The 12,047-nt window shown below is 36.0% G+C and overlaps 1 protein-coding gene and 1 pseudogene across 9 annotated transcripts in view; one reads left to right on the plus strand and one right to left on the minus strand.

Moving 5' to 3' along the window:
- Positions 1-12,047, plus strand: part of WNK1 (WNK lysine deficient protein kinase 1) — a 148,683-nt gene that overhangs the window by 17,539 nt on the left and 119,097 nt on the right. The window lies entirely within an intron of this gene.
- Positions 121-766, minus strand: LOC129073516 (60S ribosomal protein L10a-like; annotated as a pseudogene).

A 12,047-nucleotide genomic window follows, 5' to 3' on the forward strand; every position in this document is an offset into this window, starting at 1 on the left:
TATATTTTTGGCAGATCTTTTTCTGTGCTCTGAATTGACTGTTAATGGTATAATATTCATTTCTTCTTAATACTTTATTTTCTTTTAAAATTATAGCAATATGATTTATTAAGCTATGCCTTAGTACAGACACTGGGGCTTGCCCATGGTGCCCTTCAGGTATAAAGCCCAGATGTTCTGCCAATTCTTTCTAGCAATGGCAACAGGAAATTGATAGCTTAAGTGGAGGTACACAAGCTCATCATCTGTCATTTTCACTTGGTCAACAGCCACTGCCAGATACAGCATCTTCTTCATCTGGAACTTGACAGTGGATTTCACTTGATTGACTTTGGCCACCATTTCTTATATTGGGTCAGCAAGGAAGGTAACTTGCCAGCCTTTTTTGAGGCCTGGGTCCAGGATTTGTGGGATCTGCTTAATCAGAGACTCTGAAGCCAAAATGGCATCATAGTTCTTGGCCAGCCTCTTCCCAGTTTCTTATTCTTGCTGAGTTTCTTCAGTTTCTTGATTTCAACATGAGGGATATCTATGGCCTTGGACTCCTTACAGGGCTGCTGTTCCCCCAGAACACATTATGGAGACCTTGGGGCTGGGAGTGGACTTAAGCCTGATGATGCCCAAGACTGGCCTTCTGAGGGTCACCATTCTTCAATCTGATCTGCGGATCAACCCTCTTCAAAAACTTTCTGGCACTCATGCTGATTCCCGTGCAGGATCCCCATACCAGCTCATAGAGGGTGCCTTGGGAGACTTTGCTGCTCATGGTTCCTCATGTTATAAAAACAGGAAAAGAGCAAGACAGAATTTTTAGAGCAGTTTTAGTTGACAACAAAGTTGAGAGGGAGGTACAGAGATTTCCCACATACCCCCTGCTCTCCCCAACATGCTGGCCTCAGCCTCCCCCATTGTCAACATCACTCACCAAAACAGTAATTTTTTTTTTTTTAAACCAAGGATGAACCTTCATTGGTACATCATATGCATCCTTCTCTCACCCTTACCCCTGGCAACCATTAATCTTATTTACTGTCTCCATTGTCTTGCCTTTTCCAGATTGTCACATAGTTGAGATCAGGTAGTATGTGAAGCCTTTTCAGATTGTCTTTTGCTTAGTAAATGCAGAAAAATTAACCAGTAATCCTGTGTTTGAATCATAATTGTTGACTAAAATGTTTGTAAAGACCTAGTCACACAGAATAAATGCTCATTCAGAAGTTTTAAAGATAGAAGGTTGGACTAAATAAATGACCCTTTTACTACTACTACTTAGTAATTTTTTTTGAGAGTGTATAGTTAAGTGTATAGTTATAGTTATATTCATTCCATGATATGCATTGTTACTTTTAGTTACTATTCTCATTTGATAAAATCAGTTAGCATCTGTGCCTTTCATTTGCAGTTTTTAAATAGCTGAGGAGTTAGATTTGTTTCTGCATGAAAGACAAGATTTTGTCATGGAATTAGATACTTGTATTATTTTGAGCCAAGATAGTCTCCTAGAATTTTGAGATAGAGCTAGATATGGTCTACCATGGAATTATTACCCAGCTGTGCAATTTCTCAAGTATTAAGGTATTAATACTTGAAGAGAAGTAGTGAAATCTACGCTTGCTGTGAAGTATGTTATTTCTTTTGAAACGACCAGTGGTAAATATTTAGTATTGAAATTTACTATAGTTGCTCAGTGAAAAAAAAATAATATTACATGGTAGCTATTTTTAAATATCATTTACCATGGACTTACGTAACTTTAGACTGTTTAGCTTCCAAAAATTTACAATATTTTTTTCATCTGTCTTTGCATCCTGTTGAGATATGGCAGAATTGTACTATTAAATTTAAGATGTGAGTGGTACTTAATTTTGAGTTGCAGCTACAGGTAAATATAACTCAGACAGTTCAGAACTTTTGGCGATGAGTTTCATTGCCTTGTTAGTTGCTTTAGAAGGATTTCAATCCTCACTTCTTTGGTCCTCTAGAAATCAGTATGTAGCTGGCTCATGGTTTCCTAATGAGTTAACTAAGTTGAAATTATCTTCCAACTTAAGTGATTTCACATCTTTGCTTATAATTAGGGTTAAATTTTGTTTAAATGGTTTACTTGAGCTGTGGATACCAGAAGAGGGCTATTATAGTACTTAATATTTAGATTTGTGCTTGAATTTTTAAAAAATCTTAAAAGATATTAAGATTTGTACAGATATGCTAGTGGTAAGATTTTTTAAATGAGATATTAAATATATCTTAAACCTAGAAAAGTTAACATTGTGACTACTTGATTATCATACCAGGTGAATAATTTGTTATTAAAAAGTGATTTGTGGAAACTGGAAGGAAACAATCGTGTTAACACTCCTGATTAGTGCTTGAGAATACGAAAGACTTAATAATATAGCATAAGACATGTTCACTTTTTAAAGAGAGTAACATAACCAAGGTATGGAAAAAAATGAAAGATTTTAAGAAAAGAACCACTAGGTTTATATTCTTTGAACAACGGATGGAGTCTGATTCCTGCCACCACCCACTTCCAACCCCCTCAGTTCAGGAGGACAGCATTCTTTTCTGTTAAAACTGCCACGGACTATATTTCTCTTAGCACTGATGATCATATTGTTACTATTTCTCAAGAGTTGGGCCCTGGCTGGTGTCACTCTGGACTGAGTGCCCATCTGCAAACCAAAGGTCTCTGGTTCGATTTCCAGTTAGGGCACGTGCCTAGGTTGCGGGCCAGGTCTCCAGTAGGGGGCATGTGAAAGGCAACGACACATTGATGTTTCCCTCCCTCCCCCTCTGTCTAAAAATAAATAAATAAAATCTTTAAAAAATAAGAGTTGAAAAATACTCTCAGCGTCTTTTCATTATATTTTAGAGTAATTAGTGAATGAAATTTGGTAGCTCATTTAGCATATGAGTGGTACTTGCTTTCCGATTTAGAATTCCCATTTGGGAAAATAATCAAGGTTATGTTGTTGTGAATATAATTTACAAATATAGTCTTAATGCACATATAGTTATTTATAAATTACCTTAGTCTTCTAAGAGAAAAATTCATATGTAATCCTGTGAATTGACTGAACTGTAGAATAAAAATACTGGATTTATAAAGGTCCCTACTATTATATACTGCAGGTGTAAGAAATAAAGAATAACTAAGACATTTTGTTTGTCTGGGTGTGAAGGATACTTTACATTAGTCAGCTTCTAATTCCTCTTTCCTGCATTTGTTCGAAATTATTAATGTATTTCACTGATTTGACTAGTCATTGTTAGTCTCAGCAGTCAGAAGAAACAACTTCATATCTGACATTTCCAGTGTTTTTTCTTTTTTACTAAATATTTTATTGTTTATGCTATTACAGTTGTCCCAATTTTCCCACTTGCCCTCCTCCATCCAGCCCTCCCCCACTCCCTTAGGCAGTCACCACACTGTTGTCCATGTCCATGGGTCATGCATGCATGTTCTTTAGCTAAATATCTTCACCTTGTTTCAACCAGTCTCCACCTCCCACTCCCCTCATATATACCATTTCCAATGTTTAGTAATTTTAAAACCTGGAAGTTTGCTGGTAATCATTAACAAAATGGTTTAAGTGTAAACAAAGTTCTTTATAGAAATAATTTAAGGTACCTTTTTTGGGTTCTTCGCAAGAAATGTTATGACTTTATTATGGATATCAGGAGAGGATGTATAAATAAAACTGCTTTATTTATGAAGATTACAAAGTATGTTCTTAATTAGATTTTATAGTACTTTGCTTTTAAAATTCAGACAGAATATAGAGATTTAGAAAATTTTAGTTAAATTATAGCCCCAGCCATGCATTTTCAAAAGCAGTGTGGTACATTCCTAAAGGTAGTATATTACATGCACTGCTGAGCATAATGTGAAAAGAAAAGTGCCATAAAAAGCTAAGTACCAGGTAACTAGCTGGAAAAAGCTTTTAATGGGAGAGCTGGTATGGTCATTAATCTGGTAGAATAGTACTTAAGGAAATAGTTCCCTGTGTTAAAATGCAATTTCTTTTGGTTATTAGAAACCAAAATAGGAAATTCAGAATTATCACCTAAATGCTGATACGGGAGTTTTTTGTTCTTTTTTTAAGTGCCTTTCTGTGGCTCAGTTTAGAGCCAAAAAAGATTTAGAATGGGAGACTTGGTTCTAATGCTAACTATTAGAAGAATGACCTTGGGAAAGTATGTTGTCTTACTAGTAAATGAGTAGTAGAATTATTTTTAAGAATCTTTTCAGCTTATTCTCTTGAACATTCAAAAAGGAGAATTTTTACTTTGATTCAGTCTAATTTCCCCTAATACTCCTCTAGTTACTAAATGTATATGATGGATTTGCCCTAGATAGACTGCTTTACAGTGGCTTTCAAACTTTTTTAAGTGAGACATATTCTAAGAAATAAATTTTACGTTATGACCTAGTACACGCACACATAAGACAAAAGTTAAGTTTAAGTTAAAAGTTAAGTAAAAGTTCACAAATTACCTTACTAGTGATGAATTGGGTTTTCTGTTCTGTTTCATTAAAAAAAAGGTTATTTACAGTCCACTCTCTGAAAAATACTTCATGTAGAGTATAAACTTGAAGTGTTAGATACTGTTTTTTCTTAGCTAGTTAAATGAGCAGCAAGATTAAATACTTGCCGCAAAATAACAGTATAGCAGCTATTTGAATTTTAGCTTCTTCCATTATTTGTTAATTGTAATACAAGCTTTGAACAGTGTTCATTCTTGGGAGGAACAAATGATGATGATTTTAAATAATAGCTAAGTTGGGCATATGTAAAGTTCAACAGATGTTGACCTTCAGTGTAGATAATTTAATGATTTGTTAGTTTTATTTCTGCTTTTTATTATTTAGTCCCTTATTAATAGACACAATACTGGCATTAGCTGTACCAAACCAGTGGGGCTAAAATTTGTAAGCACCTTTTTGGATTTGAGTTTTGAAAGGTATTTTGTGGTTAATTTAAATGAGGTTTGCTTTTGTGTTCTAACTATGATGATAAATTTTGGGAAAAAAAAAAACAAAAACCTTGCCAGTATTCTAGTTCTTTCAGATTCGTTTGAGTTCTTAAAGGATTTGTTCTTTTTATTTTCTTTAATTATTTAAATTATATTTTAGAGATTATGCTATTACAGTTGTCCCAGTACTTCTCCCTTCATCCCCCTCCACCGAGCACCCCCCACTCCCTCAGGCAATCCCCACACCATTGTTCATGTCCATGGGTCATTCGTGTAAGTTCTTGAGCTACTCTATTTCCTATATGGTACTGTACATCCCCATGGCTATTCTGTAACTACCTCTTAATCCTCTCACCTCTTCACCCATTTCCCTATACCCTTTCCCATCTGGCAGTCATCAAAACATTCTCTATATCCATGATTCTGTTTCTGTTCTTCTTGTTTGCTTAGTTTGTTTTTTAGATTCAATTGTTGATAGATGTGTATTTATTCCCATTGTATTGTTCATAGTTTTGATATTATTTTTCTTAAAGAAGTCCCTTTAACATTTCATGTAATAATGGTTTGGTGATGATGAACTCCTTCGGTTTTTTTCTTGTCTGGAAGCTCTTTATCTGCCCTTCAATTCTAAATGATAGCTTTGCTGGGTAGAGCAATCTTGGCTGTATGTCCCTGCTTTTCATGACTTTGAATATTTCTTGCCAATCCCTTCTAGCCTGCAAAGTTTCTTATGAGAAATCAGCTGACAGCCTTATGGGAACTCCCTGGTAAGTAACTAACTCCTTTTCTTTTGCTGATTTTAAGATTCTTTCATTATCTTTTACCTTTGGCATTTTAATTCTAATGTGTCTTGGAGTGGGTCTCTTTGTATTCATCTTGTTAAGGACTCTGTGCTTCCTGGACTTGCATGTCTATTTACCTCACCAAATTAAGGAAGTTTTCTTCCACTATTTTTTTCAAATCGATTTGTAAATTCTCGTTTTTTCTCTTCTCCTTTTGGCACCCCTGTAACATGAATGTTGGAATGCTTGACATCCCAGAGGCTGCTTACAATATCCTTGTTTCTTAGGATTCTTTTTTAATCTTGTTGTTCTGATTGGTTGTTTTTTGCTTCCTTATGTTCCAGATCATTGATTTCATTCTCAGCTTCATCTACCCTACTGTTGTTTCCCTGTAAATTGTTCTTTATATTAATGAGTGTATCCTTCGTTTCTGACTGAATGTTTTTTATGCTGTTGAGATGCTCACTAAGTTCCATGAACATCCTTATAACCAGTGTTTTGAACTTTGCATTTGATAGATTGCTTATCGTCATTTCGTTTAGCTCCTTCTCTGGAGTTTTGATCTGTTCTTTCATTTGGGCCATGTTTTTTGTCTCCTTGTTTTGGCAGCCTCCTTGTGTTTTTTCGACATATTAGGTAGAGCAGCCTTGACTCTGTGTCTTGGTAGTGTGGCCTAATGTTGTAGGTGTCCTTATAGGGTCCGGTGGCGTAGTCTCCCCTGTCTCCCAAGCTGGGTACTGGAGGTGCTCCTTCCTGTGGGCTGAATATACCCTCCTCTTGTAGTTGAGCCACTTGATTGCTGTTGGCAGGTCAATGAAAGGGATTTACCGAGATCAGTCAGCTGTAAGGAAGGACTAGTTGTGATCTCTGAACACTAACCTCTGCCTTCCATGGAGGATTGGCTGTGTGGGAGCAGGGTGGTGGTGCTCCAGGGTGGTCTTCAGCTGTCCACTGGATGCGCAGGCTCTGTGGTTTCCTGGGTGGTGCTGGCCAAGGTCAGGCCCCACCCGTGTTTAGCCCCAGGCCACCCTGCCTGACCTATAAAGCAATCTGAGATGGCTATAACTTGTGCTGGGCTTGGAGATTCCTAGGCGAAGCCCAGTTGTAAATCTAGGATGGTTGCTGCGAGTGTCCTCCCTGGGGCCCCTTAGCAGGAGGTGTTGGGGCTGGGGGTTCACTGAGGCTGGCTGTTCCTTGTTTAAGAGGACTTTCAAGTTGTGAAGCTTGAGCCAAGACCAGCCATTTATATGGAAAAGCAGCTTGGGTGGGCCCATAAGTTGGGTGGGATGGGATCTCTCAGGTTGGGCAAACAGTGTTAGTCAGGTTGATGGAGTCTCAGATAAGGCACCCACCTGCCAGCTCTGGGGTTCTATGGCCAGGAGGGCTCAGAAAAGGGACAATGACATCTGCCTACCTTTCTCTCTGGGAGAAAGCTGTCTTCCAGCTTCCACCCTGATGCCAGACACTTCAATTACTGCCTGTATGCCACTGGTGCCTTTCAAGGTGTCACCCCAGTGCTGGAGTTCAGAGGGAGTAAGTCTTGAGTAGGTGAGTCTATATGTGGCTTCTTTAAGGGGAACTTTTTGGGACTCTAGAAGTTTCTTCCACCAACCCAATCCCCACTGTTTTTTGCAGCCAGAGGTTATGGGGACTTATCTTTCTGGCACTAACTCTGGGCTGAGGTGCCTTGTGTGGGGCTGGGACTTCTAGCTCCCAAGATATACCTCCCAAATTTTTGTCCACCACATGTGGATGTGGGACCAGCTCATTCCCTGTCTCTGCCCCTCCTACCAGTCTGGATGGATGTAGTTTCTTTAATTCTGTAGTTGTCAGACTTCCATTCTGCTCAATTTCTGATGGTTCTGGGTGATGGTGGTTCTATATTTTAGTTATAATTTTGATGTGGTTGTGTGAGGAAGCAAGACATGTTTAACCTATGCCTAATAATTTTGTGACCTTGATCATTCCAGTCACCTAAATTCTGAGTCTTTTTCCTCATCTGAAAATGATAACTTGTGGACTTGACTGAATTATTTTAAATAACAAAGAAATAACAAAAAATGCTGTACACTCATAGTGTGGTATAAAATTTTATATAATTGTAAGTCATTATTATAGACTTGATATTGGAAATCAACTTGGGAGATTTTGTTTAAAGTAACAATAACGGTTCATGACCTAATTATCATTTGTTTGAGGCTTTGAATCTTGAATTCTGTGAGAAAATACTAGAAGCTGTGACATTCCTAACTATTTAATCTAGGAAGTCTCAAACAGTGCCACCTACTTCTGTAGTACCTCATCTCATTGAATTTTCTGAGTAACCCCATACATATATAGTATATTGCCATTTCTATTTATAGATGAGAAATCCAAGGAAACTATTGGGTGGAAAAATGTTTTTAAAATTGGGGATCCTCATGGGGCTTAGTTGTGTGTATCATTGAATACATCATTTTGGGATTCCCAAATCTGTGAAATTGATTAGAATTTAGAAATCTAATGAAAATCCAAGGAAAACATGATGGAAATAAAATTGTAGTGAGAGAATCTGTCTTAAGTCACTAAATCATAAGACATGCAAATTAAAACCATAATGTTTTTATCTATGACAAATTAAGTTGATTAAAAAGTAAATGTCTTAAATCATCATTCCAGTAAAATATGTGTACCAAATATATGATTTAAATTTTCTGGTAGCCACATTAAAAATAAAATGTAGGTGGAATTAACTATATTTATTTACATATATTTATCTATATTCCTTCTTAGTTTGACTTTTTCAAATTTTTATTTTTTAGTTACAGTCAACAGTCAATATTTTATTGGTTTGGCCAAAAACTTCATTTGGTTTTTTTCTGTAAGATGGCTCTAGTAGTGCTTAGTTGTCTTTAACTTCATTTGAAACAATTTTGTTAGACTGTATTGTGATAGGTGTCATATCTGCATGCATTAAAAAAAACTTACAAAATTGGTGAATTTTTGTGTAGCCGTTTTAATACTGAAGATGGAATAAAATACGCAACATTTTCAGCATATTATGCTTTATTATTTCAAGAAAGGTAAAAATACCACTGAAATACAAAAAAAGATTTGTGCAGTGTGTGGAGAAGGTGCAGTGACTGATTGAACATGTCAAAAGTGATTTGCGAAGTTTCTCACTGGAGATTTCTTGGTGGATGTTACTCCACAATTGGGTAGACTAGTTGAAGTTGACAGCAATCAAATCGAGATACTATTTGAGAACAATCAACTTTATACCATGCAGGAGATAGCTGACATACTCAAGATAGCTAAATCAATAAAGTTATTGGTGAAAATGAAAAATGTGTCTTTTGTGTTATGGGAAAAACCATATGGACTTTTTGGCCAATTGAATATTAATTTCAGGTGTTCAGCATAGTGGTTAGACATTTATATAACTTATGAAATGATCCCCCTGATAAGTCTAGTACCCACCTGACACCATGCATAGTTATTACAATATTATTGACTATATTGCCTATGCTGTACTTTATATCCTGTGACTGTTTTTTGATTTCCAATTTGTACTTTTTAATCCCTTCATCTTTTTCACCCAGCTTCCAACCAGACTCCCTTCCCAACTGACAGCCATCAGTTTGTTCTCTGTATTTATGAGCCTGTTTCTGTTTTTGTTTATTTTTTCTTTAGGTTCCACATATAAGTAGAATCATATGGTGTTTGTCTTTCTCTGTCTGACTTATTTCACTTAGCTTAATATCCACTAGATCCATCTGTGGTGTCACAAATGGTAAGTATCATTCTTTTTTCTGGCCAAGTAATATTCCCTTGTATATATGTACTACAATGTCTTTAACCATTTGTTTATCAGTGGACACTGAGGATGCTTCCATATTCCACGCTATTATAAATAATCCTGCAAGCATAGGGGTGCATATATCTTCTAGAATTACTGTTTTGGATTTCTTTGGTTAAATACCTAGAAATGGAATTGTTGGGTGATAAGGCAGTTTTATTTTTAACTTTTTGAGGCATCTCCAGACTTTTCCATAGTGGCTGCACCAATTTGCAATGCTACTAACCGTGCAAGAGTATTCCCTTTTTTCCACATCTTCATCCACACTTGTTTATTGATATACTGATGATAACCATTCTTACAGGTTCGAAGTGATAATCTCTTTGTGGTTTCAATATGCATATCTCTGATGATTAGTGACATCATCTTTTCGAATGCCTATTAGGCATCTGTATATCCTCTTTGGAGAAATGTCTATTGGGGTCTTCTGCCCATATTTAAATTAGAGACACACACACACACACACACACACACATTGAGTTATATTAATTCTTTATATATTTTGCCTCAAGGGATCCTTTGATTTCTTTCTTTATCTCATTAACACATTCATTGTTTAGTAGCATGTTAGTCTCTATGTGTTTTTTTAGCTTCTTCTAACTGATTTCTGTTTTCATACCATTGTGGTTGGTTAAGATCCTTGATATAATTTCAGTCTTCTTAAACTTATTGAAACTTGTTTTGTGGCCTAACATGGACTGTCTTGGAAAACAGTACATATGTGCTGGAAAAGAATGTATATTCAGCTGCTTTGAGGTGGTGAAATGCTGTTTTATTATTCATTCTGCTATCCTATGTCTTTTGATTGGGACATTTAATCCATTTTCATTTAAAGTAAAATTATTGATAAGTAGGTAGCTATTGCCATTTTATTCATATTTATAATTTCCACCCCTCCTTCTGTTTAAGAAATCTCTTTATCATTTCTTGTAATAGTGGCTTGGTGGGGACACCCTCCTTTAGCTTTTTCTTGTCTGGGAAGCTCTTTATCTCTCCTTAGATTCTAAGTGGTAGTCTTGCTGGGTAGAGTAATCTTGGTTGTAGTTCCTTGCTTTTTATCACTTTGAATATTTTATGCCAGTCATTTCTGGCCTGCAAAGTTTCTGTTGAGAAATCAGCTGATAATCTAATGGGAGCTCCCTTGTAGATAACTGATTTTCTCTTGCTGGACTAACTGATTTTCTCTTGCTGCCTTTAAGATTCTCTCTTTGCCTTTTTAACCTTTGGCATTTTAATTTTTATGTGTCTTGGTGTGGGCCCCTTTGGGTTCATCTTGTTTGGGACTCTCTGTGCTACCTCAACTTTTTTGTCTGTTTCCTTCACAAGGGAAATTGTTCCATCATTATTTTTTCACATAGCTTTCAATTTCTTTCTTTCTTCTTGTGGTAACTCTGATTTGAATGTTGGTATGGTTTGTGTTGTCCCAGAGATTCCTTAAACTATTCTCATTTTCTTGATTCTTTTTTACTTTTTGCTGTTTTGATTGGGTGTTTTCTGCATCTTGTCTTCTAAGTTGCTGATTCAATCCTCTGCTTCATCTACTCTGGTGATTTCTTCTGGTGTAGTCTTCATTTCATTTATTGTATTCTTCATTTCTGACTTGTTTTTTTTTTTGTGGTTTTTATGTCTTTTTTTGTGTTTACTATCTCTTTGTTTATGTTCTCTGAGTTCATCTATTCTTTCCCTAAGTTCATTGAGCATCCTTATAACTAGTGTTTTGAACTTGATTATCCAGTAGATTCCTTGCCTCCATTTCACTTAGTTCTTTTTCTGGAGTTTTGATCTGTTCCCTTTGGGACACATTTCTATATCTTTTCGTTTTGGCTGCGTCTCTGTGTTTGTTTCTTGTCTTAGGTAGATCTGCTAGTCTCCCAGTCTTGGCAGGGTTGATTGATGTAGTAGATGTCCTGTGGAGCTGGACCCAGTTATGTATTCTCTGTGTACACCTGAGCTGGATGCTCCAGGAGTGTCCTTTATATAGCAGGTTTTCATATAATGTCATTTTCTTCATCGTAGTTTCGTTATAGTTTTAATGAGATGCCATAGGAACTTAAAACTATTAATTTATATTAATTAGCCTATAGTAAAATTACTTTTGTTACATGCTGTTTCAGTTAAAGTGACAGAACCTATTTACTACATTGAGGACTAACTGTACTTGAATAATTAATTGTACCTTTCATCAATATAAAATATAGTCTCAATTTTTTTACTTAAATTCCCTTTTTTGTATAGTTATTCTTTTATTAGCATTTATCTCATTTATTTTTGCTCCCTCTTCCTTCCTGCATCATTTTAATTTAGATATGTTTCTTAACTAGATTTAAAAAGGGGGGGGGGAGTCTGTTCCAAAGGTCTCTTTTAATAGATAACTTTAACCTATTCATATTCATAGTAATAATTGATATGTTTGGAGTCAGTCTTCTTGCTTACTAAGTGTTTATTTC

The sequence above is a fragment of the Pteronotus mesoamericanus genome, unplaced genomic scaffold (assembly GCF_021234165.1).
Source record: "Pteronotus mesoamericanus isolate MK-2021 breed Mesoamerican mustached bat unplaced genomic scaffold, CSHL_Meso_final contig_41, whole genome shotgun sequence".
Classification (NCBI taxonomy): domain Eukaryota; kingdom Metazoa; phylum Chordata; class Mammalia; order Chiroptera; family Mormoopidae; genus Pteronotus; species Pteronotus mesoamericanus.